The sequence below is a fragment of the Oreochromis aureus genome, linkage group 7, assembly GCF_013358895.1.
Source record: "Oreochromis aureus strain Israel breed Guangdong linkage group 7, ZZ_aureus, whole genome shotgun sequence".
NCBI classification, from domain to species: Eukaryota; Metazoa; Chordata; class Actinopteri; order Cichliformes; family Cichlidae; genus Oreochromis; species Oreochromis aureus.
The window spans coordinates 50370219-50395178 of record NC_052948.1 but is presented as its reverse complement, the minus strand read 5'-3'; the positions used below and the strand labels follow the sequence as shown (position 1 = coordinate 50395178).

General features: G+C 38.2%; 1 protein-coding gene across 1 annotated transcript in view; it reads right to left on the bottom strand.

Annotated features, from left to right (window-relative positions):
• Positions 1-23593, bottom strand: part of fibcd1b (fibrinogen C domain containing 1b) — a 137620-nt gene extending 114027 nt beyond the window's left edge. Inside the window, exon 1 of the mRNA XM_039614351.1 lies at positions 23413-23593. The gene's annotated coding sequence lies outside the window, so the exon portion shown is untranslated. The remainder of the gene's footprint in view (positions 1-23412) is intronic.
• Between the last annotated feature and the right edge of the window lie 1367 nt (positions 23594-24960).

Sequence of the window (24960 nt, the reverse complement as noted above, 5' to 3'; positions counted from 1 at the left end):
ATATTAAACTGAAGCTACTACCTCATTTATTTCACAGAAGTCAGACGACTAGAGCCTTTTCCTGGATTAACTCAAGTTTGTGGTGTGTTTCAAGCTCAGTGGACATCAAATCCCAAACATAAAAATCCAGGCCAGTTGTTAAAAAAAGGGGTGACAAATTAAAAGAAAAACATGCATACAGCATCTCAGTTTGGTGTTGACATCACTACAGTTTGCATGCACGTCTGTACTGACTCTGCTTGTGCTTGCCACTCAACCTGAGAGATTGAACACAATTCATCCAAAGAGATTTGGACAGTTTCAGTGATGGTTATGAGAAGCGCTGTTGGTTCAAAAGCTCCCACAGCTTCGGCCAGTGACTCAAACCATTCAGTGAACCCTTGTGCCATATGGATGGGGGTACTGTCATCCTCAAAGAGGCTACTCCCACGAGGGAAGAAATGTTTTGTCTCAGAATAAAGGTGGCCACTCGGTACAGCTTTGTATTTATTTGCAGTGACACTTCCTGATGCCAGCAAAATTCCTCCCATTCCATCACAGAGCCACTGGATCCTCTTGCTGCTGGGGGTCAAGCCTTCATGTCCATGGCATTCTCTTGGTGAATGACATGCATTCGCCCACATGCTGAGAAGTTGGTGACGGATGACTCATCTCACCATATCACCTTCTCTTTGCATCTCTGCAGAACAATGCTGACTTCTAAAGTGTGCATTCATCTTAAAATTGAGTTTTTCCACTTAAAGCTCGGTATAAAAACATTTCTCTGTATTTGAAGTATTTATTGACTAGTCTTGCTTGCAATCTAATCACGCCACTGACATTTTCTGAGGTAGAGTTGCTCCTCTGTTTTTCCTTGCATATGGCACTAATGCACAAGTATCAAGGTCTGTAAACGCGCGCTTTCCCGTCTCTGTTTCTGACTCTATTTTCTGGTGTCTGCCGTAGTTCTAAATGCACTGTATGTACTGACACACCAGTCAGCTGAACACAGAGCGTGATTAGCTGTTAATTGCCCAATTGTGTCATGCGATGAAGCTGTGTGGAATCATTTGCATATTTTGTGTTGTGCCATTCTTTCATTCAGCCTTTTCCTTTCATTTCCACCTGTAGTAAACTGACTATGCAGCGGCAACCAAATAAAAGGAGAATCATATGAATTGCCACTATGAAGGGGGAAAATGATAATAAGGGAAAAATGTGCACTTGACTCGTTTGGTTCTTTTAGAAGCAGTTTTTACAAAAAAAACCAAAAAACCAAAACACCATTAAAAGAAAGCTCAGCTGGTTAACATAATAGCTCTTCTATTTGAACTCCAGTTATGAATTGATGAACATGTTCCTAAAAATCAATTCTCACTTCAACATTTCTTCCCACCCCAGACCACCGCCACCCTTCTCTTTTACACACAGTCGATACGGTCAATAAGATGTTCCACAATACTGGCCTTGTTTCTGCTCATTTAAGGAAGTGTGATAGACTGATGATTAGAGGTCTGATAATTAGTGCAGGGAGCAAAGCAGGAGTGAGATTACTCAACCCTGTGATAAAGATGCAGTTGCTGGCAGAGGGGTGAGGATGGGTTGAGGGGAATAATGCAAAATAAGGTCGTTGCTAAACAATGTACATTGTCAGCAGATCTGACACCCACCAGTTAATTGAGGGTATTGTTAACCTTTACATATTGTTTGGGTCAAATTGGACCTGTCCTGACATTTAGCTGGATTAAAAATACCTTGAATGTCATCCTTTTAGCCTGAAATTTGACAACTTTTCCTAAAGTGACCCAAAATACACAAAAACTATTTGAAAGTTTGACACTGTTGTGCAGGGGCTAGCTGGTCTGGGTCGAAACTGACCTATATACTGTGAACAGAGATGGATTTCAAGAAAATGGCGGTTTTAAGGAATCTTGAGACTTTGACGTGGCAGGCATCTGTGTTTTTTTTATGGGAAAGTGATGACAAAATTTGAGGTGTCACATGATTTTTCTGTGTTCCCACCACATTTGCCCAAGTTCCTGCAGACACAGGGACCTGCTGGTCTTTGAGCATTAATGGGGGAACCTCCAAAGAGTTAAATAGTAAACATAGAAGTGATCATAGATGGTGCACAAAGGCAACAGATGTCTTACAGTAGTCAGAAGGTCCCCTGGCACAGATATGAGATCTGAAATAGGGGAGTCATGTTGGTGCATGAGCTATCATTGTCAACTCATACTAAGAAAGTTCCCGGTTCAAATCTAGGCAGAGCCTGTTTAAACTTTGCACGTTCTCCCCCAAGTAAAGAAATGCATGTTAGGCTAATTGATTATTCTAAATTGGCCATGGGTATGAGGTAAATAAAGTCCTTGAATTGGACAGAATCTAGTGCTGTATTAATGTATAGTTAAAGTCTGAATTGTAGTTAAAAGTGGTTTAAGTGGTCAGTGAGATTAGAAATGAGCTATATAAATGCAAATACATTTGCTCTTGCAAAATAAAGCATCTGAAATGTAACAAAATAATCTAAAACTAAACCAATCAGAGTTCTTTTTTTCTGAGCTGAGATCAAACTGAGAGCTTCGTGAGATTAAAGACAGAGAAGAGAGATCCCAAGAGGGGCTGGAAAGTCCTAAGATTATAAGACACCTGAGCTGCCAGTTCAGTGTGTGTGTGTGTGTGCTTTAAATATGTTAATTTGAAATAAGCATGTTTTGTGTTTTCAATGGTTCTTAATGTTGAATTAATAATAATGATTACAGTACAGATGGTTGTTCTGAGGATTTTTTGTGATATAGCAGTGAGGACAGTGCACACCAGCTGTAATGGTTATACAATAATGTAGTTATGTAACAAGCTCCAACAGTTTCAGAATTGTCTTGCCGTTTTTACATACAATAAAATATATTTAAGTTGTTACAGCTATCATGTTTTCATTTCTTAGGTAAATCAAGACATGATACATGATAGCATACTGTAAAGGCATGAAATAGGAAAGGTATGTAAAGGTTAAGGTTAGATGGTTCGTCATGAATGTCTTGTAAGACAGAAAATAATGCTATGATACGCAGCAGACTGACTCTTTTTTTGTAACTCTTTCAATTCACATAAGGTTTCATTAAATTAATGGTGAAGATTAAGTCCGTCACACAGATTCTTATAAATCTTTCAAGGACAGTATGCAACTTCACCCTTTCCAGTTCATTTTAAACCAACGAGAGGAAATCAACATGGAAAAGGAATTCTGAACTCTCATGTGAAATAACTTGGGCTTTTTCAGTTTTGGCAGAACACATTGTGCTCATGCAGGAACCTATCTGACATATTAGAAAACCACAATAGCACTGGAGAATTGTGAAAGTTTTTAAAGTTTGGTCCTGCATTTTTCTGAAAAGACATCATTGCCACTTTTTTGTTAATAATTATTGGAGGATTGGTGGTGTGAATTCCTTCAAGGCCTCATAGGTTGATTAAAGGAATCAATTTCCTAAAGTGAGTGCAAAAGACTTTGATAAAGAAAAAAATGGGGGGGAAATCTTGTAGTTTTGTTGCACAGTAATTCTAGTTTCCCTTTCATCTGTTTAGCTATTTAAAAAAAATACATGTGTATGTATGTTTTTAATATGTAATATGTATAGTACATTATGCATATGTGAATTCAAATCCACAAATAGTCATGCATGGAAACATGGTTGTAATACACCCATATCTCTGTGTAACTGTATTTGAATACATGTATGCTCAATGACATTGGCTATGTGGATGAACATAATAACATGTAAGTACAACATGCACAGTAGAAAGAGCATATGTACAGTCACTGGACACTTGTTGTGTAAAGGCTGTGGCATTTAAATGATGCCAAGAAGATATCCACCATACCATTACACCACCAGCACCACCAGCCTAAAGAGTTGATACAAGGCTGGATGGATGCTTTCATTATTCCAATTTCACACCATACCACAAGAGACTCATTACCAAGCAACGTCTTTCCAGTCTTCTGTGGTCCAATGTGTGAACTGTAGCTTCAGCTACAGGTGCGGTCTTCTGCTGCCCATCTGTTTTATGGTCATGTTGTGTATTCAGAGATGCTCTCCTGCATACTTTGGCTGTAATGAGTGACTATTTATCAAACATTTAAACATACTGAATTGCTGCCGTGCGGTTGGCTGATTAGATATTACATATTTAATGAGTAGTTTAACAGTACTGCTTTTCATTGTTACAGCCAAATGTTCTATGTTTCTCCTATTTTTTTTATTTTGTCATTCCCAATGTGGTGTTTTTTCTCACAATCTGTGCAACCTTTGAGTACTCCTAAAAAACATCAAGCTCACATTCAAGATAACATGTGATGACATGTTGGCAGGGGCTTCACATGTTTTTCAAATGTACAAATTTCAGTTATGTATTTTTATGCAAACAAATTCTGGTGACATGATATACTTTAGGCATTTGTAAACAGCTTCAAGAGAGTGTGTCATATATCATAACATGTAAAAACAGACATACAGTATTGACTCGTGCTTACTGGAACAAAAGGCAGTTAACACCAAATGTCTTTTTACACCCTGGGGTCATGGTAACCGCTTGATGAAAAACAAGGAATGTGCAAACATTGCACATTTGCTTACAAACTGCAGGGGTGTTCAATTTAGCCCATATCCTTCCGGGCTTTTGACAAAATATTGCAATAATATAGCAATTTATTTCACAAGGAATGAGCCATGAATTTAATATCGAGGGAAGAGACTTAACAGAGGGCTGCCAGATATGCAACAGAGCGGCTGGAGTTAGAACCTTGGTCATCCCATCCTGTACCCATGTCTTTGACTGGAAACGTGCGTGCTTTCATTTATGTGCATTCATCTCTGTGCTTAGTTCTGGTTTCATCTCTGAATGTCACTGAAATCTGATCAGCTACATCTACAAAGACATCCAGAAATCTCCTGGAAAAGCTGTTTATCTCTAAAATTAACCCAAACTATACAGCCATTTATTGGCATTGGTTTCCTAACATCCATTGTGCTTTTTGTTATGTTTCATACTTCATTCGTTGTTGCTGTCTGAGATTTTCTCCTCTTTGATGTTCTTTCTTTCTTCCTTCCTTTCTTTTTTTTATTTTCACGCATGGAGTGGCAGTGGGACAAATGCACAGAACTGTGAAGATCCAACAGTGTGAACTGCCCTTCCCAAAATACCAAGTCTATAATTTGTAAAGTGACAGAGATGCAAAAAAAAAGGGAAAAGAAAAAAGCAAGAAAAGATGTGTGTGAAGGCTTGCATGGTGATAAAAAATATGAGGGACGTTATGACACTGTGGTTTAATGTAGATAATTGAACAGCACTCATTACTAAACTAGAAAAGAACACCTAGTAAAAAGCATATATGCACATACAGACGTGCACAGTTTAATAATACATTCAATTAACAATGGCTCGCACGGTTATATACTAAAAAGGTTCACGCTTACACAAAAGTGCACACAACGATTAACGGTAAGTGGAATCAAAGGTGTCAGTTTCTATACTCTCATCAAAGGAATTCCATGAAAAATCAATAAGGAGCACAAACAAATGCTGTGCAGACGGGGTGAAAAATCTCTGGTGTTATTAATGTATAATGCCGGTCTTTCTCAAAGTCTCCAGAGGAGGGGCAAAAAACCACTCACACCTCTGAAGTGCAAAGTCAAAGGCAGTCTTGCATCTCTCCCCGGCTCCCTCTGTTAATTCCCTAACTTAGCCCGAGGTTAGCCATAGGTGTGGGACAAGATGGAGGTTACTGATACGTCAGACTCCTTGCAGTCTTCGCTCTGCCCTATTCCTTTTTTCAGCTGCAATATCAACCCTGTGGGGCAGAACTATTTCATCACAGCGCACACGCAGCCAACTGCAAACACACATTCTTGAGCACTGGAGGTCCAGTGAGTACAAATTCAGATTGAGGTGACATTTACTAATGAGGCTAATTAGGCACAAATCTGGGAGTTGGAACTACATAAGTGGTGGTGGTGCTGATGATGATCACAAAAGAGGCTGTAATGATTATGATCTTGGAAATATGGTGGGAGACTTCTGTATCTAAGCTATTAACTATGATTATGCTCTCTGTGTGTGATGTTTTACAGTATCCGTAGCTTGATTATGCTCCACGCGTAGCTGTGGTCCATTTATGAGTCAGGTGTCCCTTCGATCCATGCTTTCAATCTGAGAGCTAATGTTGTATAACTTATATACTCCGTGTTTTGCCACCTATGTCTTGTTTGCACGCTGTTTACCTTTTGGCTCACCGTCAGAATGTCTCGGTGAGCTGCTGGGTTGTGTTTGCTGAATGGTTTGTAATTATCCGCAGGCCTCCCATGGGCAATGCTCCAGGGCACCTTTACAAGTTTGCAGTACTCTGATTAACCCCTTTTTACTTGAAGCTACCACTCTTTGCAGGATGTTTGAAAACACAGTTTGCACATTTAGTTTGAGAGATGCAAATAGTAGAAAGTAGGAGTAGTCATAAAAACCAACCCACCCTTCTGCTTTAATACACATTCACCTCTCAGCCTATGGCTTCCCAGTTTACTTTCCTATCCAACTCATTGATGTGTATAGGCAAAAACACGCTCACCTACCAAAACACACACAAGTATGTGACTCTGATGAATCCTGTAATATGTAAAGTCTCTTAATGTATGTGGGACTCAGCTCTCAGAGTGGTTTAAGTCCAATCTGTACCTCTTTAAGGGATTGGGCATTAAGTAGGAAGGAAGTAATCCAAAAATACTTGTTCATCTCGTAGGGCCATATAACTCCATTGAGTATCTTTACCCCCTACTAGGACAACCCTGTATATCTGAAGTAGTTCAAGACTTAATGTGACTTATATAATGCCCTTAAATCTCTTTGATGCCCCAAATCGCACATGTTTAGCTGTTTTCCTCTCTGGAACATGACTAAGTCTACCTAAGGCTTTTTCTTTTTTAAAAAAAGGGGGAAAAAAAAATAAAATAGAAAGCCTTGCAAACCAGTGGCCTCCTTTCCCAATATAGTGACAGCTTTTCTTCTGCCTTGTGTTTACAGGTGTTAGAACTAAACACACAGGCTTCAGCATCACCTTCCATGCTCACAGTTACCTCATGAAGGTTATTTATTTCCTGGAAAGACAGACGGATACCTCATTTTACCATTTAACCTTACAACGTCCTTAAGCTGTAGGTAGCTCCTGGGTAGGAAAGGATGTCCCACTATTTTTTTTTAGCCCCTGAAATCTCCTGTGAGTGTAATCTGCGCAAAGTGAAAGAGACATTAAATAACACAAGGATTTTCTTAATACTCCTGGGTCATTACATTTGGAAAGAAAATGCTTCTCTTTTAATGTGGACCGCCCACCCAAATCTCATTTTAAAACATGGTGTGGCTGAAGTGAAAATTAACTTTGCATGTGAGGTGAATTGGTAAAGTCTACAATAATGCTAAATCAGGATATATCTGCCCAAAACAACAGATGGCTGAGAGTGGTTGCTCTTATTACATTCATGGTATATGCAAAAAGTAATTTTCTTTCATTTCAGGAACATAGATTACAGTTATGATTACAATCACAGGACACAGAAACTATGTGTTTCTTTGTAGTAGCTGGGTGTAGCGTATGGTGCCAGAGCATATGAACTGGATGGGCAATCAACTTTGTCAACAGGCCAGTTGGGTCAAATCACTTTTCTATGAATTAAAAAAAAAAAAAAAACTGAAATAAAAAATAAAACCAAAAACAAGAGCAGAGAAAGTGCATTCATATTTTTGCATAAGTGCAACTGTACTTGCACCCTGTGTCAACAAAACAGAGGTTATAAATTAAAATACACAGCAAAGATTTAAAATAGTACTACAAGAGTCAATACTACATGATTAATAAACCTACACAAATTTAAAGGCCACACAACAAATCTATAGATAAATAGGCTCCTTTAAACTACGTCACAAATCTTATTACAACCATAGACGGACAGTGCCCTCACAGAGAAAATGTAGCCAAAGTTCTAGAAGTGCAAAAATATCTGTGTTAGATTGCAAAAGGCAAAGGCAGGACACAAGCACGAGGGAGAGACGTTTTCTCTAAGTGCAGAAATGGATCAATGAACTCACCGCACACTAGGACGGTGGGCTGTGAGTACAGAATATCTTGAACACATTTCCATTTGTTTTGCAATTTTTGAGTGAGGTCATGCTTTTAAACTACCCTAGGAGCTGCTCGGCCTTGGAAACCCACACCGTTAAGCTCCCAGGTGCACAGTTTTTTTTGTGCTGATGTTAAGGGTAGAGGAGGCTTGGAACTCTGAGGTTATTAAGTCACTTTGTGGGTGAGTTGGTTGCTCAGTTTGCACACTGCACACTGCACACCCTGCTGAAGTATGCCAAGTTTACAGTTAAGATTTATTTTTGGAATCACATTTTTTGTGCAAAATTACTGTTTTAAGCCTGGTAAACTTTGCTACTGTTGATATAAAGATACAATTTAAAAATCAGTTCACTTCTAAGTTTTCTATTCTGTGACACAACACCTGTTCCCTTAAGTTCAGTGCCATTTATGTGCTTGAATGAGTCATAGGTCAGTGTAAAGTAGCTTAACAGGACAAAAACATTCCTCCAAAAATGGTGAGGTATAAGAAGTGAACTGAAAGTGAATGAAAAAGCAGCCAACGCCCAAAGAAAAACTCTCTGACTTACAGAAAGCCTGGAGAACTATTGCTCAAGACCAATTTAAAAAAATTACAAGAAAGTCTGACTCCTTGGAAACAAAATGTGAAGAAATGAGGGGTGTCTCAAGACTTCTGCACAGTACTGTAAGGGAGTGTAGCCACACACATCAGGAAATGTGAATTATTCATGCAACATAATACACAACCGAGATGTTTGTCATAAATTTATCATTTCTTTGACCAAAGGCTTTTGGTTTACTTGCTTCTCTAGGAGTTGTAGTTTTCTGTTTTGTCTCTCAGTTCCAACCATTAAGTTTTAAGTTCCTTTATTGGACAGTTGAAACACAGTAGACAAAGTGCTGTATTATTCAAAACATGTCAGGCTTTGGTTCTTGATTTAATAAAAAATGTTTTTGACACCTTAATTATGCCAATTAACTTTAAGCAAATTAATGTATAACTTATATAACGGTTGTTTCATTACTACACTGAGTGTGTGCTTTCTGGGTTTAGTTGCCTGTACAACAAGATTTTTTCCCCCTGAATATTTTTATTTTTTATATTCATGAACACATCGAGGTCCTGCAAAATAAATGTCTGTACTTATATAACAATGAGTGTCAGTTGTGTTTACTGTGAGGCTAAAATGGAAACAATATGTATATAACACAATGCACTTGTATCCTGCATCCACTTTCAACTTAACCTGAAGCTTTGCAATAGTCAGATGTGCACTGCATAGACTGCTGATGAAACAATTCCGTTCATAGCACTAAATCACAACAACAGTTGCCTTGAGATGCTTTATATTGTAAGGTAAAGACCCAACAATAATACAGACAAAATCCCAGACGACCCCCTATGAGCAAGCACTTGGTGACAGCGGGAAGGAAAACCTCCCTGGCAGAACCAGGCTCGGGGAGGGGCAGCCATCTACAGAGACTGGTTAGGGGTGAGAGGAGCGAGAGAGAAACAGAGTTTGTATGTTAGTATATATAACAGTGAGTTTCTCTTGAGCTATTTCCTTTTGTCATCTTGGTTATTGCCTACTGCTAAGAGTTTTTGGTCATTGTATTAGCATATATTTACTGGCTTCCTGTTTTATTTTGAAGTCTCTGATTATCTCACACTTCAGTTAGTTGCATTTCTGTTTCCAGTGGTTTTATGTCAAACCTGTCAGTAATGAGTCTATGTATATGTATATGCCTGCAGCTTTGATTTGCTCGATCGTATTGTTTCTTTGCTTAAGGTTTTCAGGTATCATTTCTTGTTTCCCATGTTTCAAGTCTTTTTCTTGTTTCTTTGTTTACTTTGCCTTCTGGTCTGTTTATTGGATTTTGACTTTTGCTCACTGAACTGTTTGCCGGCCTCACTGTCTGTGACCGTCTTCCGATTTTGGATTAAAGATTTGGAATTTGGACTTTAACTCTGTTTCTCAGGGCGCCCTGTGTTTGGATCCTCCTCCTGTGGAATTGTTTGACTATGCCTGCACCAGTGAATGAAGAAAATATTAATGTTCACGCAGTCATGTTTATGAATTTGAATGCAATCGTTGCATTTTGTTGTATTATTACTGTAAAGGTGAAATTGATTTTACTTAGCCTAGCCGCATCGCTTTTTAATATTTTCACAGCACATTCCTGCACCATTGACGGGTTAGGCTAATTGTGAATACACATCCTCCTGAACACATGAATTTAATTTTCTGTTCTGTTTTTTTTTTTTCTCATTTGACTGTGAAGAATCAAATAGGTTATATAATGTGTGTGGGATTTTTAATGATGACAGTTTCTCATGGAGCTGTGTGTCATTTGGCCTAATGGGAGCAACTGGCCACCTCTTTTTGCAGGACCATCAAAGTCGTGCCTCGTGTCTGATTACACAGCACAGAGGACAGATGTTTATCTGTCAGCTGTGATGTTCGACATGTTGTAGCTCATCACAGAAACAGTTTGCTCGCTAACATAAGCCGAATGCCATGAAATATAGTTAAATAGCATTGCAGTCATTCACCTTGGGATTCATTAGCATAATGCCACCTTTAATTGATTTATTGGGGGGCTGTTTTGTTGTCCTTTTGGATGAGACGAACCTGATTAAGGTGATATGTCAGGCCTGACCCTTGGGCTCTATTTGATCAATGTGTATTGTACATGTTCTAGCCTGTTGAGCAAATAGTTATGCAGGTAATATTATCTAGGTCCCACAACAACCACAATAACAACAACAACAAAATAAATTTGGATCTGTTTATAGTTAAATAAAAGTCATGTTTCTGTGCACTTCTTTCTCATATGTTATTAAGGACCAATGTAATGTGTATGTTGTGTCTACAGCATGTATTCCAGATTTGAAAGTTTGTGATCATCACCAGAATTTTGCGGTGTTGCACCATGTGACCGCAGAGCTCTGGAAATGAATCAGCTGTAGTTTGTGCGAGAGAGTCTCTCCTGTGCCGATACGCAGTAATGTGTGTGAATTACCAAGGTAGAGAGATGAAATTCTTCACTCAGCCCGAGTCAGTGCACTTTCAGGTGAAACCAAAGAGCCTGAACCAAAGAGAAGAATGAAAATGATATATAATAATCATAATATCACAGTCTTGCTGCTTGAAATATCAGAGCTATTGGGGATGATTGTAGATAGGTCAGGACAGAATGTCAACCTATTGAATTCATTCCTGACTAGAAGGAAAGGTAAAACAGCACCTTGATTAAAGAGGGGTGTGTGGGTTGAGTGGCCATGGATGAAAGAGGATCCAACTCTTTAATCTTTTGGTGTAGAAAAAAAATATCTATCCATGCACAAAAACTGTAAATTACTTACGTTGGGGAGCAAGCCAAAGGTGAAAGGCTCTGTTCTCTTAAAAGCTTTGGCTGGCCCTAATATATTTGGGGTTGTGTCTATTTTGAATCTCCACAGTATTATATTTAATACCGAGAAATAATATCAAGTTTTTGAATAATTTATGCTTGCCTAAAAAGGCTGAATGCTGTTATTGCTTGTTTGTGGTTATACTCTGCCACCAGTCAGTGATTAATATCTAAATTTGGACATAGCTCATTCCCTCAAGAATTGTATTCAAATACTTAACTCGGTGCTTTGGGAGTGAGAACAGAAATCCTCTGTTTGATGCGCCCATACTAAACATAGTGCAAATGTTCATATTAAATAAATTTGCACAATATTCACTTTATTTCCACAGACTATCCAAAGGCAACAAATAATGCATAATTTGAGATGAGCCAAAGCCGAAAAACACCATGAAAAATCTTATCAGTCCACCCAATTAATGTGCTTCAGACAAGTATTGATGAAATTCATGACAAAGAAGCAAAATTGAGAAAATATTTTAATAGCCCAGACAGAGAACATCAAAGAAAAAAAAATCCCCACCGTAGTAAACACAGAGTATTTTATAAGTTAAAGGTGAACTTAATACATTTTAAACATCATGGTCTCTTTAGGTTTTGGGATACTCCTGTGCAGAGAAATTGTGTATAAATAAAATATAAAAAACAGTTTGTAGCCCTACAGGAGGCTGTACAAAGTCTAATAAATTTTCTCAAGTCATGTCACTTGGCAATGTCAGCAGGGGTGGAAGAAGTGCTGTAAAATTTTAATTGAAAGCAAAAATGGAGGTTAGAAAGAATGAGTTTACCAGACATCTGTAGCCTACAGCTTGTATGTGCTTGACATGATTTGATTATACCATTGTGGTCTACTAGTACACATACTGTGGGTATGTGTTACTAGTAGCCCAGGATCATATCACAGACTGAAGAGAAATGAATAAAATACATTAACATTTGATAATGCACTACAGTCTTGATGACATCTCTAAACTTGCAATCACACAGCACATGAAATGTAGAAGATTTGCAGTGAAATCAGTTTAATTAATCCAGTAGATTCTGGATTAAGTAGGAGTGGCCCTAGCTCTATCCATTGGAGCTAACAATTTCTACACTGTCTCATGGAATTTTGTTATAAATATTTAATTTACTGCAATTATTAATCTCTGTCTCTCTCTCCTATAATTTCCCACTAGTCCCGTTTATCTCTGCTATCTCTCTCCCCTCACTCCCAATAGTTCGCAGCTGATGGTTGCCTCTCCCTGAGCCTGGTTCTGTTGAAGGTTTCTTCCTGTTAAAAAGGAGTTTTTTATTCCCACTGCCACCAATTGCTCACTCACAGGAGTATATCTGATTGTTGGGGTTTTCTCTCTATTATTGTAAGTCTTTACAATAAGTAAAGTAATATGAGATGATTGTTATTGTGAATTGGCACTATATACATTAAATTGAATTGAACTGAATTGAATTCAGCCAAAAAGCTGAAAGTCGTCAATACGAGATTCTGAAGATGTCCTTGACCATTGTTTGTTACTTTTTCTTTGTGAATTTTCATTTTGTCTTGTAGTTAAATGTTTTACACTTAAGCTGTGACTTTATCCACTTCTATGTGTTTTAACTTGCTGTGTAGTTAGGATTAGGCTAAAAAACATGAAGAAAACCCCACTCTGCTTAGTTAAGTTTCCACACCAAACTAAAGAATGTGGATTGGGTAAAAATGCTATTTTTAACATTTTTCCAAGCACCCTTTTGGGGTTGCCTGCATGATCAAATTACCTCACATATGCTCACATAAATCACACTTCTAATTATTTTTTTTTTTTTTTCAAAAACATGGCAACCTTTACAGAACAATTTGTGTCCATCTACATGGACTTTTTCTTACACAAATTTTTGGCCATGTGAGTTTTAGATAAAGCCTCTGCCAGTACTAGTAAAGTTTTGATTGTCTATCTGTTTCCTCTGTGTTTGGACTTGCACTAGATTGAAACATCCTCAGCAAGATTGGTTTCTGCTGATGCTACGTGCGCACCCACTACTGACCGGCCGATTGCTCGTCGTTCTCCCTAAATCAACAATCTTCTTTGTCTTTCTCACAATAAGGTCCATATGGCTCACACCACATCACTCCATCAAGCTGTCAGTCTCCTCCCCGAACTCAAACCCCTGCTTAGCTATCCTGCAGAGTCATTTGAGGCATTCTGTCAAAGACACGATGAGCCCTGGTTTCATTTGAAGTCTACAGTGTGCAGTGTGAACATGAAAGGAGACAGGAATTTGTCCTGTGGGGCTGCAAAGCTATTTACCAGCTGTTCAGGCACACAGTGGTGTGACTGCAGAAACCCCTGTCTCCCATGTAGTCAAGTATTATTGTTGTGTTTGTGGATACTGTGGTTAAAACTAGTGTAGAGCAAAAATGAATAATAGCAGTATCCTCATAGAGGAAGTAGGACGCAGTGTTGAACTGGTATTGCAATACAAAGCAAATCTTTCCACTGATGCACAATATGTGCCTATCCATATTGTGGATAGGCACATATCCATTAATAAATTGTATCAGTGTGCAACTTAGACAAAGATTACATTGTATACACCAGGTAGCACTAATGAAGAAAACTCTGGATCATAAATGCATGGAATATATGCTTTACTGCTTTATTGTGCAGAGTTTTATTGAAGCACTCTGACGTTTCCGGGTGATGTGTGTACTCAACTGCTATACCAAGAAAAGGCAAATTGGAAACAAATTGCATGGGAAGACTAAAAGGAAGAAAGAAATCCATTCTAAATGTGGAGGTGATTACAATACTCATGGAAGATAAAAGATGCATTTCGGGTATCTAGAGCAGATGGAGCGGCTCTCATAAACCGTCTCTCGAAGCACTTAGTTTATCACGGGTGGCTTACAAACGGCTCTGTCCCCTTGTTGAATGCTTTCTTAGTGGGAGACTGTGAGCATACATTGTGTTATCTCATCTCGATTTCGCTTTCTGACTTGCAAATACTGCCATTTTTCCCCCCACAAGAGCAAACAAAAACAAAATGGGATCTCTCACAGACATAAACCCGAGTAGATCGGATGTCAGTTGAGCTCAGAAAACCACAATATCCATAGTAGCTGCTATTTCCTGATCAGTCCTTCCCTGCTGTGTCCCGGAGGAGTGTAAGAGTTGCACTGTCATTGCAATCCTTAGATAGCTTTCACATTACATGTAGTCATTTGATTTATTGCTATAATAAAGTATGCTTTAAAGCTGCTTTAATGTTTGGGATTGCATACCGCACACTGCATATACGGCACTGCCTTCCTCCAAAGTTTGAAAACAGAAAACTTTAATCCTTATGTATGCAAATTGACTTGAGGTAAACACCACTGCCAAACAATGCCAAATATATCTTGCTTAACTCTCACTTTGTATACGCTTCATTCGACAGTGGGGAACTCGGGTAAAGGAGAGGAGGAAATGATCGTCTACTGCTGACAAGGCTGTTATGCAGCCAAACTGCTATAATGTACAGTTTCAAAACTGGAGTGGTTAAATTAAAGAGTGTAATAAAAGAAAAATCCAGGAAACAAATAATTTTGGAACTGAACCCAAAGAGAATACATGAAGCAACAATTATCCAAGTTAAACATTTTATAGAAATACATACACACACATATCTAAAGGCAATTAACTTAAGACATCTTCTGATTTTTTTACAGTCAGACTTTTTGTTTTGGAACTAGATAAGTCACCTCATTCTGTCTATTAGAACGAAAGCAGATTAAAACACATTCACACGTGCTTCACTATGCAGAAGTGGAAGCCCTGTCCATGTACTTTCCACGCTCCATGACCGAAAGAGTGTTTAGGGACAATAAACAGTGTAAAAGTAATAGTCTCAATTACTAGTACAGCAAACTTCAAATTAGTAATCATCCATACCAGAAGATACAATCTCAAAAGAGCTAGAAATGACAGCTGGTTACATTATACTTTTGGGTTGCTTTATAGTCCAATCATCCTATTGCATCCCCTGTAACAACAATGGCATCTCTGCTGGGCAGCAGAGGAGCCTACCATTACGTTAGCGCTATCCACCCTTCGTAATGTAGGAAAACTGTGGCCTAAAGCTGCAGAACTCCCCCCCCAAAAAACCCCAAACAAAACACACACACAAGTGAAAGAGAAGCATGCACACTGGGAGTTTATTTCTCATTGCGAGGAGGAAGAAACGTTTGCACGTCGACATAAAATGCTCATCGACAATACTTGTTAGCCAGTAATTACAGTAATGTGGCAGCTAAAAAGTTATAAGGTCATGAGATTTACAGCCTCTTTACATTTTATTTAACTTGCATTTATAGTTCTACTGATTCATCTTTTTTTTTTTTCTGCATAAACTGTCTCTTCACTGACCCCCTCCCCCCAACACGCTGACAAAAACGCCCGGCGGAACAAAGTTAAGGAGACGAGACAAACGAGCGTCTCCACAAATGCAGTCACATTACGCTCTGATTTAAAAATCAATCCGGCAGTCAGAAATATCCTCCTCCTGTTTTCTCATTTGATGATGATTATGATGGATCCATGTAACTGCTCCACACACACACTAACTTCAACGCGTGCAGAAGTTAATATGCCAACTTGTGCGAGGACGCCTGTGCAGGCCCAGACACGTCTGTGCTGCAGCACTGGTTATGTGTGGAGGTGTGATATGAAGCGATGGCTTTCCAGATACGATTTATTATCAAGCTCAGCACAATGACAATATTAATTTAATGCCTCAACGGTGAAATTAGATAAAAACCTCCTTGACTGATGAGCTATCGTTTTACCTTATCACCATGGACCGTCCCTGACATCACTGTCCATCGGCTCACCTCTATTATACATAGAGAAAAACAAGATTAAATATTCTGAAACACATGAAATCAAAAATTTGCCCTGTATAAGATGTATTATAGTATCTGCATATCCTTGCGTGTGCTGGGGTTTGTGTAAATTTCCACTTAAGTTAGTGTGAAGCTCAGTGAGAATGTGTGTGTCCCTGCCAATTTTTTGGTGAATGAACTATCTACACATGCACCCTTCAGATGGATTTCTAGTGGACTTCAAAGAACAGGAGTGACTTTCTGCTGTTTATGTTGCCGTCTGCAACCAAGTTCAATCCCTGCTTTAAGGGTTAATAACTTTTGTGATACTGAGAGATCCATAGCCACTAGGCATGCTGCATGCTTTGGCTTCTTCTAAAGTAAACTGCTATTCAAGGACTAGCAGCAGGAGTCTTCAAATACAAGTACAGGTATGGTATAGCAAAAAACGAAAAAAAGCTACTGAAAAATATGTTGAAGATAAAAAAAATCACTCTTCCAAGACAGTTTAGAGTTTAGCTTTGAATGAGGCAACACTCTTTTTTGCAGCAGGATTAAATCTAGGCATCCAGACAGGCATAAATTCACCCGCCTTTCCTTTTTCTTTAAAAAAATAAGTCTCTGTAGGTGACAAATAAAAACACCTTATAACAATAGTTGGTCATAAAATGACTGAATGAGTCTATATTTTGGACTGACATTTACATAAGTTATCTGATTAAATTGTTCCATAAGATTTGTCATATTTTTATGCAGAAAATGTCACTTCTTGTCTCCATCAGTGTTTGCGTGTCCTCTTTCCTATTTTTTAACTGCCCAATTATTTTACAGTGATGAATGGTACCAAGAACACATCACCTGTCACCCTGTTAAGAGGTTTTCACAAGTACGACGAAAGCATGAGGCGCAATCTGCTGAGGTTTATGCTCTAGAATCCTATTACAATATTAGATGTTAAATTTATTATTTTAAAAGAAATAAATACTTACAAAACACTCTTGTAATATTTTATCCAAAGGACAAGGACATGTCTAATGGGATTAATTATACCTCAAGGACCAAGTAAAAAATGGAAGTTGTAATTAAGAGGAGAAGTGGGAAAGTTCAAATCTGACAAGCTTTGTTTGAAAATATCTGATAGTCTAATGCTGAGGTGTTAAACATAAGGCCCGGGGGCAAGAATCAGACAGCAGAGACTTCACTGCAGTGCTTTGGGAAGTGAGTGCATAGATTTTAAACTGTTAATTGCATTTTCATACATTTTATAGCTCCCTCACAGCATTCATCCTAACTTAACTTAAGAATTCACTAATAGAAAAACACCTAAATGATGGAAAAGTTCCTGTTTTTCTAATATTTGCTATAGAAGTATTTAATTAAATTATTTATTTATTTTTACTGTAGGTCCATGATAAAAACAAACAACCACAAAAAACCATTTAAAAATAAAGGACAGTCTGGGTTCTGAGATGCACAAATTTCTTTTGTAATTTTACAGGTTTGTCATGTAGAAAACTGAAACGCATTTTTACACATATATTACATACAAATTGCACATATTGACTACACTGCTATTTCTTATATTAAGACGTGTCATGTTTAATTAAAATGTCTTTACACTTTTAGAAAAGGGAATTTAACTGATCCAACCCATCAATGTGAGCTACACCGCTTGCATGTGATCCAGGATGTATAATTAGTTGGACATCCCTATTCTCCCTAGTCTGAGTGGTAGTCTAGTTGTTTAATCAGGTTAGGTTTAACATTTGACAAGACAAACATAAAATATGAAATTAACCCTTTCTACTTTGATTGCTGCTTTAACTATAAAAGTCATTATATACTGTTTTAAGAGAAACCGACCTACAAAGACATTCACAGAGACAGGTCCCTTTACACATGTTATGTTACAGTCAATGAAAATTATTCCATGTATGAATCTGTCCTACAAATGACTAATCTGACAAAGAAGCCTTAAAATATCCCCTAAAAAAGTCTTTATTAATATTTCATTGTACAGCATTTTGATGTAACTTTGAAACCGATTTAATTTGACTAAAACAAGGACACTTATACAGCAGCAACAGAAGCACACAAAAACACCCAATGACATCTGTGCTGCTTTTCCACAACCAAGATCAAGGGCAAAATCACATCATCAAATCAAAAAGGATGCAGAAAAAATAAAGAGGAAACAATCCAGCACCCAAACAGGGAGTCCAGTAAATAAAATAGTCTGATGCATGCAATGAGCTGCCTTGGGACGGTGAAAATCAATTACGTCGGGGGTCTGTTGGGTGTTTGGGGGGATGTGTGCTGTTCCCTCCTGATAAGAACATTTCTTTGCTTGATTTGGTTATGCCAAGAGAAGATTATCGCCTGGCAGGAGCAGCAGTAGGCCTTACTCATTAAGTGGTGGGTTATTGCCAGTGCTCAACATCAGAGCCAAGGTTTTAGTACATTGTAATGGGGGCTGGGTAAACACTCAAACACACTGGGATTTTTGGCCTGTTTTAGTTTTGTAAAACTAAATTGCCTGCTTATATCAAGGATTAGTTATTAACCTTGATCCCAGTGGCAGGGGTGAACTCGTCACTTATGTAGTGCGCGGACATATCGTGACATTGCAGTTAGCGTAGAGACTTTACAAAAGCATGAAACAAGGCATCTTTTATTCTTTAAGAGAATGAGACACGGGTCATTATATTGGCTTGGCTGATACTGTTAGCCATTGTTTCCTGTTAAATGATTTGTGGGATTTGGGGATTTTTTTTCTTTTTTCCCCGCAGCAGGGTTTATTTGAACTAGCAGAGAATCCATGGATGAATCATGCTGCCAAACAAGCTGTCCGTTTGTGGTGCAAGATGATAATTGGTCTCACATGAGCTAACGGTAGCTTAGTGATACTTTTCTGTCAATTAAATCATTTCATGTAAACACATTCTGGCCTTTCTAGCCTGCTGTAAATCTATACTCTAAGGATTGCCATGAGCAACTTCTCCAGAAGCTGGCAAACAGAGTGCAAAATTTGAAAATAATCAAGTTACTGTAAAAAAAAAAAAAAAGTTTGTAAGCTGGGTGATATTTGCAGGTATGGCCTTCAGACATGTTTGGTACAACAGTTATAGTTGCATTACACAGGATCCCAGGAATGAAAAAGCCTGTCATGTGTAATTGGTGTGTGTGGCACTGTGCTGAGCCACCGGGACCCAGAGTAAATATAACCTGACAGTGTGAAAAAAGGGAGAGAAAAGGCCCTTTTGATCCCTTATTCATCTCTACCCTGTCACTGATAAGGCTGGCGGGGTTGGACGATGGGAGGATGATTTTCCCTGAGGAGAGGGAGATGGAACGTAACAGTGTCACAATACAGACTTGAAGAGGCAGAGGCACACCAGGAGGGGCAAGGGGACAAGACTGAACAATAAGTATGAGCGATTATTAAAGCATTTTAATGTGGAAACAAAGGGCAAAGCAGGAGATGATTAACTACCTTTACTCCTGAATGAAGTGTTTCACATAGTGGATATATACGCTAAGGGCCTCTGCTGTGTTTATTCTTTTTTTCCAACTGGAGCCAACTAAATACATACTCTAAATATGAAAAAGCAGTGCTTTTGTCTTTTTCCATGGGTTCCAGTATGTTGTATTCAGTACAAATGAGAAAGGGAAGGCTTGAGTGTGTGTTAAGAAAGACAAAAAAGTAGAGAAAGGGAGAAAAGGGAGAAAAGGGGAGAAGTGGAGAGACACAGTTGTTCATTCAAGCATAATTCCATTACAGTTGGTGGCTGCTGTGAAGAGAAACCATTAGAGGTGTAATCAGGATGGATGGATGAGAATAAGGACAAGAGACTATGAGCGAGAGGAGATATACAGCTGATCCTATGTGATTGAGCCATAGCCTATGACCCATAACTCCCCCAGGTGGGGAAAAGGACTATCAGGGAATGAAATGACACCTGTCACTGCAGGTAATAGTAGCATCAACTCTTTCTTGCAAATGCTTTCTTCCCATCACTATCTCTCCATCTTCTTTTTCTCTTCTGTCACCTTCTTACCATTTTTTTCCTTCTCTCTTGTTATACACTGCATGCCATCAGTATCACAAAGAGATAGGTTAGCAGTTTTACGTAAAACTGCAGCCATTTTTTCCAGCCAAATATTATTAGCAAAATGTGTTTAAACATGAAAGAAAAGCTAATCTTTACGAGTGGAGGAAGTACTAATTAAATTATTTGCTTAAGTAAAAGTATCAACGCCGTAAAGTAGTATTTAAGTAAAAGTTAAAGGAATTTTATAGCATTAAAAGGAAAAAGAGTTTTGTTATTCCTGTTTATATTCAATAGTATTATTGTAAGTGTCCATTTTACTGATATGTGGAAGCTTGAGTTACTTATAAGAAGTTTGGGATACTCAAGTCTTAGCCATTCATGTCTAATCCAATCTCACGTCCTAGTAAACTTTTCTTGTATTTACACTGTTCTACTTATTTTAGGGGTTGCCCTGGCTGTGCCTATCTCTGTAGAGGAAGTCAGGAATACAGTGCCTGCAATGCGATTGGATGACATCTAAACCAAAGGTTTTATGGGATTGCTAACAGCCATGCTAACCACATTAGCTGTTTTCAAGGGTTGGGCTATCTGGCAAAGGTCAGCACACGTAATGAGATGCACATATTACATGGCACACAACTTCACATAAACCACTACAATCTAAGGGGACTGCTCATCAAGTGATAACATTTTGATTCTGTGTCTGAATCGATTCTGTGCTGCTTTGGACTCTCGTATTTTTAACATGCTGCATCATTTTGCCCCTTATATTTATTAGTGTCAGTGTGCCCTGCTATATGCTTCATCAAAGCTATTTTTGCAGTGCTTTTTATGTGCAGCACGTCTTTAACCTAAGCCCATGGTCTCACAAGTTTTCAAACAATGATATTTTAACAATTTAGAAAATCACTGTCAACCTCAAATAGGATTTTGATATAGGGATTAAGTGAGTTACAAATGTACCTGTGCCATACTGACTGACTCTTAAGTGGTTTTATTCATAAGAATTTAAACATGCTACTGATATTTATTTTAAAGATTACTGCCTGTGATGCTGTGTTTATATTTGCTTATAAGTGTACTTAGCCTTGGAGTAGAACTCCATTACTTCACTAGCACATGACTATTTGTTTTTTACATCTTAGTTTTAGTGCAGTTTTTGCGATGTTACTATGTATATTTATCTGGTAAATGTGGTTTTTGATGGATGCTCAGAGCCACACATTATTTCCATGCTTGGGGAAGAATTTGGACTGGTCATACCTCTCAGAGGTGCCTCTGTGTTCATTTGCTTTTGGGAACTGAACGTGTATGTGGACCCAAAAATGGCTTAAGAAGCTGATGGACACTTTGACATAATGCTAAGTGATCGTGTCATAAAGTGACGTGGATGTGCTGAGTAGCCTGCAAAAAGGTCCTTCTCATTATGACCATGAAAAATGAGTAAATGACAGGCCTTCAGGTTTGGAATAAAGCTTTCGCTGCACAATTATCATGGCCAAAAAGTTGCCATGATACAAAATTATTCACATATCTATGGAAAATCTGAAAAGAAAAATAAAAGAGAATGATGCAAATGGAAAAAAAATGCCAGAAATACTATTTTTTATCCAAGCAAAATGAATTCTATTACAAAAACAGTTTCAGGAAGATCATTATTTAGAAGTTGTTATTTGAGAATTATTACATATTAGGCATTTTATAATCACTGTTCTCTATGGGTACATTGTGACAGTTATTACATCAGCCTTTACAAGGATTAAAAGGTGGGAGAAAGATTCATACTTTCTAATATTTATTATTCTCACCATTAGACTGAAACTATATAAAAATAAGTGGTTATCCCTTATAGTAGTAGAGTAAATGTCCCACTATTTAGCATACCTCAAGAATCAGGATTTAGTTTCTAGTGGGATAGAAAAGAACCAACAATAACAAAAATTACTTTATTGAAAAATTAATTATATATTTGCCCGGTTGCAGGCTACTAAAGAAGGTAACCTAATGAAATGAGATATCATTCTCTATGTGTATCACCGAGAAAGCCATAGAGCTGGAAAAGTACACTTAACACAATTTCCCCAAGTAGTCTGTTTCAAAAGGGTTTTTTTTTATGAATCTCTTTAAACCATTTGAAAAAAAAAAAAAGTGTAAAACTTTCAAAACCCAAATTCTGTCTGTAAAAATTTCAGCAATGTAGCCCATCTATTGGAAATGTGGAAAGCCCTTGACTTTCTCTGACACTGAATAGGGGAGAAAGCAAGATGAGGTATGTTAAAAGAAATCAATCTACACACTATAGACCCCTTGGGTTCCACGTCTGTGCTCCATTTTCTCCATAAGACATGGTGCTGAATCTAAACTAAAATCCAGGGTTATTTGATGCATAGAGTTGAGTTTGTGGTTTGTGGTGGTCCAATGCTTCTAGAAAGCTGGCTCCTATATATAAAAAGATGGCCAGGTAAGACCATAATAGCATAATAATCTGTTAGATAACACTAACAGATAGAGACAAATTTAAGAAAGTTCCTTAAATTTTCCTTACTTATATCCAGTGTTGTTCAAGTTACTTGAAAAAAGTAATATAGCTACTAATTACTGATTACTTCTCCAAAAAGGTAATCCTCGTTTTCAAAAGTAATTACTTTATTACTTAGTTACTTTTAAAAAACATGATACACAACCTGAATATGTAATAAAGCAATAGACCTTATAGCCCAATTCTATTTTTTCTGCATAATGCAGCATATAAAATTGAATCAAATGAAAATGTCTCTTTTTAAAAATAGTTTTATTAGTTTTAATCTTTTAACTTTTTGCACATTGCATCAAGCAAAAATTAAATTATATGCAACATTCTCTGACTTGGAGAAATTTGTTTAACATTTAAACCTATTTTCTGCATATTCCAGCATATAAAATAAAATAATTTTTTGTGTTTACACTCACTCTTTAGAATAGATGCAAGTAAAACTCACCTGTTTAGCTGGAGTGGGGCCGTCGGAGGTTTTGGATGTGGTAGCAGCAGTGGTAATGTCAGTGGGGGGATCTGGGGGTTTCTCTGTGAATTTCACATTCCCGTTCCAGCTTGCTTGATGCTTGCTCAGATTTGAAGTTTAATTTTTCGCTGTAGAAAGAAGTTCTCTTCCCACGCAGACAGCGGACGCTGATGTTTTTGTCAATTTTTACGGAATCAAAGTAAGGTCAGTACTTCCAAGCTTTAAACGCTGCATGGTCGTACTCTCTCCCACACTCCATATTATCTGTTGTTGATCTACACACGTCTGTTGCTGCCACGGACGTCGCACGCGCTCACGTCATTGTCATGAGACACTCACAAAATCATGGTTTAGTAACGCAGTAATGCAGCGTGCTTACGGGAAAGTAACAGTAATCTAATTACTTTTTTGTAATAGTAATCCCTTACTTTACTTGTGACTTGAAAAGTAATCGGGTTGCTGCCCATTTCTGCTTATACCTGAATGGGATAGCAATTCACACCAGAAAAGTATTGGAACAGCGCAGGAAAAGTCCATAAAATCATGAGGAATAATCCATAGCCTAAATCAGCGGTCCCCAACCTTTTTTGCGCCACAGACCGGTTTATGCCCGACAATATTTTTACGGACAATAAGGTGTCGCGGATAAATACAACAAAATAAAACTAGTGCCGGTACCGAAAAAAAGAAGATTTATTCATAACACACGTGAAAAGACCCAGGAAAACCGAGTTAACGATAAAAACGATAACAAAATAACGCTGAAAACCGATAAAAACCCTGAAAACCATACATTTCACACCTGAGCCTCAACTCTCGCGGCCCGGTACCAAACGACTCACGGACCGGTACCGGTCCGAGGCCCGGGGGTTGGGGACCGCTGGCCTAAATGCCCCACAGGAGATCCGGTCAAGAAAGGAAAGAGAAAACAACGGTACGAGTGTGGAGTGTGGTGAATGAAATCAGGTTATCTTGCATTCCAGCTTGTAGAGCACATCTCTGTCTGTTTGTCTTCCTTGTCTTTAGTCATCTCTGGGGCTGCGTTTGGTCACTTTGAGGCAGGCAACCGTGAGAGTTAATTATAACAATTTACTATATTTGATGAACATCAATGGGAAATGGTGCACAGGGGTCCAGACAATATACAGGTGGCACTCCTCACTGGCTCATTGGTAACTTTACAATAACACAATTAATATTGATCACAGAGGAGTACAGTGGGAGCCATATGTTGTCAGGCCCATAAGCCATGCAAAATTTGCAATGCTTATGGGTCATGTAGGAATCCTTTAGTATGCCAGAAGTTTTTGTTTAGTGCCCCCTGGAGGCCAACTCTGGCTCTGAGAGCAGACACTGGCTATAAATTGCAATATGTGGGGTGTTCCAATATGGACATGACTTCTTCAGGCAATGTGTGGTTTACAGACAGACATTACAGAATAGAGGGTTTCAAATACACCTGCTCGAACTGTGACTGAGTCATTTGAGGATCTCTGTCCAGTGGCTGTACAAAAAAGATTTAGCTGG